The sequence below is a fragment of the Pinus tabuliformis genome, chromosome 7, assembly GCF_031772625.1.
Source record: "Pinus tabuliformis cultivar Carrire ecotype Pingquan chromosome 7, CPIR1, whole genome shotgun sequence".
Classification (NCBI taxonomy): domain Eukaryota; kingdom Viridiplantae; phylum Streptophyta; class Pinopsida; order Pinales; family Pinaceae; genus Pinus; species Pinus tabuliformis.
The window spans coordinates 899,192,056-899,196,537 of record NC_142293.1 but is presented as its reverse complement, the minus strand read 5'-3'; the positions used below and the strand labels follow the sequence as shown (position 1 = coordinate 899,196,537).

At 34.9% G+C, this 4,482-nt stretch overlaps 1 pseudogene; it reads right to left on the bottom strand.

Moving 5' to 3' along the window:
• Positions 1-2,858: 2,858 nt before the first annotated feature.
• LOC149250519 (nematode resistance protein-like HSPRO2 pseudogene) lies at positions 2,859-3,380 on the bottom strand (annotated as a pseudogene).
• Between the last annotated feature and the right edge of the window lie 1,102 nt (positions 3,381-4,482).

The following is a 4,482-nucleotide window of genomic DNA, read 5'->3' as shown; positions in this document are numbered from 1 at the left end:
AAAGTGTTACTTTCCCTTTAAGTTAAGCTATGTGATCGATCAAACAAGCAAAATATTTTAGTTTGTTTTGCGTATGATAAAAGGTCTTATGAAGACCTATTCGTCCTTTCCACTCTATAAGTAACTGGGCCTTGCGGAGATATCTTTTGTGACGGGTACTGGGGCTACGTCCCGAAAGAACTGGTGACGCTTCCAGCAGCCAAAAAATGACGGGTACTGGGGCTACGTTCCGAAAGAACTCGTGACGCTTCGAGCAGCCAAAAAATGACGAGTACTGGGGCTACATCCCGAAAGAACTGGTGACGCTTCCAGCAACGAAAAGAATCAACCAAGGTATTGAATGAGGCTTTAGTGCTTCCCACACCTCCACCTATAGGGAAAGATGCCCTAAAATTTGGCCAGTAGGATACCTTCGTCTCACGAAGGCAGTCGAGTCTTTAGCTTCTTGGTAATCAGTTATCAGTACCGAGCACTATACAGGTTGGGTAGCCCCATATAGTACCGCACGCACTGAGCCTAAGCCAAACCCCCTCTGAATCGAGTCTCTGTGCCGCCTGGGTTGTCTTTTCCGTGGACTGATTGAAGGATTTGAAGCACCCTAAAAGACAACTTCTATGTTTCAAAATGTAACATGACCATGGCGGCTTATTGGATGCCTACCCCCAATAGTGCTAACCTAAACTATAAATTATTTTGTGGCCCATGTGGGGAAATTTAGTTTGTTCAAGTTATGATTGCTTTTACGTGTCTTCCTTTAGTTATGGTGTGAAAAATTAAGCTTAAATAAACTAAGTACAAAAGGTTTTTACACTTGATTCCCTTTGTTCAAAGTTTAGAGTAGCTTAGTGTGTGTAGTGAAATGTGTGTGTAAGTGACAGAGTGAACATACAAAGTTTGTAGTCATGTGGATATTCGATGATCCTTTTCAAATCCGTCTACTTACACTAAATTATGTTTGTTCCATACCTGCAAATAAAATAATGTGTGGTTGATGGGCCACTTACATCCTTCCTATTACACTATGTGAGCCTAAAAAGGGATATGAAAAACTTAGTGCTTTGAGAAAGATTTCAGATGCAAGCCCAGGATCGTCTAAAAGACGCAAGGGAAGCAGGGGCTACTCCCTTTCTTTAATAACACCAGTTCCTAGTCCCAATGCTAATGAAGTAAAGATGCTTTGGTTAGTAAAAAATATGAGTGAATTATGGGCCACTTACTCCTTTTCTAATTAAGCTATGTGACTTGGGTAAAATAGCAAAACAAATTGAAAAAATGTGTGGATTATGGCCACTTACTTTTCCCCTTAATTAAGCTATGTGTGAAATGTAAAAATTTTAAAGTAAAGGCTAAGTAATTGCTCTTCTAATATTGATTATTAAAAAAATCTGAACTATATGGAAAAAAATTGCAGAGGTAAAGGCAATTCACTAAAGGTTGCGAGTCACCCACGAAAGAAAAATTACAATGATTGTTTTTGTTCTTTGTAAACTGTGGGGTTAGGCTCTGCACAAGTGAGCGAACCGTGTGTCAATCTGCAAGAAAATGATAAGTGTTAAGCCAAATTATAGATATTAAGAGTGAGAATGATTATAAGCAATATGCATTATCAATGTTCCAAATTTAAACTTATATGATTAAAGAACAACGTATTTTATAAATGATACTATACTAGAAATAATTTGACTAAAATTTACAATCTCACTAAAACAAATTAGTGTTGAAGAACTAAAGGAAAAATTTATACCTTTACCATAAATTCAGTTAAATTAAATGACATCCTAAGCAATAACACAAGGCCATGTTCAAGAAAATTAAAGTAGAGTATAAAGAAGTATCAGAGTACTTTGTAAAATAAATGTAGAGATAAAAAATTATACTAATTATATGTTATTAGTCAATGCAAACTACATTATCTAATATTTTTTCTCAAAGCTTTGGAAATGAGTCGCATACTTATGCTTGTGCTCATAATTTTGAAGCAGAAAATATTCAAATAAAAGAATTATATTTTTTGAGGCCTAGTTTAAAGAGATAATTATTTAGTATGACCCGTAATGAAATTGTAATGTTCCATCATTTAAATTATATATTTAAATATGATATAGATTTAATACATTAAATTTTTTATGATATATTCCATTCAATAAATTCAATAATCTAAAATTATAATTATCTCAATTTCACACGGTGAATTAAAAAATCTTAAAAAACAAAAAATCTGATTAAATACAAAAAAAACTAATGCATCAAAAAAATTATGATGCATTCCATTAAATAAACTTAACAATTTAAAATTATAATTATCTCAGTTTCACACATTGAATTAAAAAATCTTAAAAAAAATAAAAAAATAACAACATTAAACTACATTTCATATTAAAATTTATAATGAATTATCTAAATATCATTAAACTCATCATAGAATTTAGGTAAAGAAATAAAAAATTAAAAAAAGAAACAACTCGTAAAATTTAATAATTTTAATAATTGCCTTTTTAATTTTGGACAATCTTTTACAATATTTAACTAACGATTACAGTATTTAACTAACGAAGGAGGAATTTCACACTATGAATCCTTAGTATCATATCCATGTTGGAGAGGGAAATTTATTTTTTTTTCCAAATTTCTAGCACTGTTTTTTTGATCGGTCCTACTGATGGGGATGAACAAAAATGAGTCTAATCCTATATCCAATATAATTCTATGTATAGTACTCAAAACTGTCAATGTAAGAAGTGTATGTATGAATTTGGGGTAATACTTTGAAAAACTGAACGCATTGTTCTTTGTCTTGTAAACTTCACTTGATTTGTCTGTAGATCTTCCAGTGTACCATCCACCATAGTTGTAGACTTCTAGTGCCAATAGTAACCCAAAAATGTCTTTGCACCATCCACACTAGGGAAATAAGGTGGTTCAAAATATATCTGACGCAGGGCATCACAAGCACCTAGATATGATGGACCCTTCATTTCAATGCTACCCATGGCTGTTACTACCAGCTGCTGATATGAGAAGAAAAACCTTTTCACTGCGGCTTCTATTGCCTGGAAGGCCAACAGAACATGTATTGTTGCAACATGATAAGCACCTGAAGTGTTATGTGAGCGAAGTCCATGTGAATGAAACAAATGCATAAGTGCCTCCTGGAGCCTTGGTCCACCCTTTGGATCAGCCTCAACACCCATGACTTTGGGCACCAGATGCCTTAGTTCCTTGCATGCATTTGTAAGGTCTCTAAGGGGGGCAGACCGAAGGCAATATGCGCCTGCAAGCGTACTAGTGCTGCTAATTGCCAACTGGTGTTTAAGGCAAAGGAAATCATCTGGGTCCATCACTAGAAGCAAATTCACAATTTCTGTGAGCATGTTCCACATCCTTTCAACCATCCAACAGTCTGTGGATGCTCCTACGAAATCCCCATAGTCTATTCTTTCATATACTTTGTGCAACAATTTTTGGCCTACAAATACCCAGGCCTCAAAGATCTGGAGGACATTGCAAAGTTTGGCATCTTCTTGATTATGGAACTGTTTATGTTGTTTTAAAGAGTGCAAATATCTTGGCTTGCAGATTCTATCATATTCAAGAAGAGGCTTACCTGACATATTTGGTTCCCCCAGACCTAAAGTGAAGGGAGTCCTCTGCATATGGCCTTCAATGGCAATCCATATTCTAGAAACCATAGCTTCAGCGCTTTTCCATGTACCCAAACGAGGAAGTAAGCTCTCTTCACTTGTTCTGCTAACCACAAGTAAAGCACCAGGTCTCTGCCATACCTCATGGAAAACTTTCCATGAGAGAACACCACTACTTACTGACAACTCAAGAGTGGGAACTTGCTTGTCATTTTCAAAAATCATTGAAATCAACTCAATCTGGGAACTAATTAAGGATTCAAGCCTTCTCTTCCATTCCTATTTGTCAATGTAAGTCCTTGTGTCACAGAGGACAGACGAAACAAACCAAAAAGTAATCTCCAATGGCTGTAAGGCAGCCTTTACCAACCCCTCTCTAGACCAACCAGGCCATTCCTTGAATTTCCACATGGCACTGAGCTCGGGGAGATGCACATACTGCTCGTAACCCGCACACTCCATGGGGGAGGGCTCTATGGATTCTTCAACAAAGGCAAAATAGGATGCCATTTATTTACAGGACATATTTTTTTCCGTAAAGACACTAATGCTCTCCATATACCATAATCTAAAAAGAACAACATAATAATAGAATAAACACTAAAATCCATTTTAAACACTAAAATTTTGAAAACTGGAATAGAATAAAATGTTCTTAAATCCATGATATATTTAAAAAGTTGTATATAATATGTTACTGGACAGAAAACATATCTGTTTGTTGCAACTCAACTTTTTTTGTAGATGATAAAAACTCAACACATAAATAATGAAAAGAGTTAAATAATATTAACACATAAATATATATTTTTCCAATTAAAAAAGTGAATAGATATAAGCT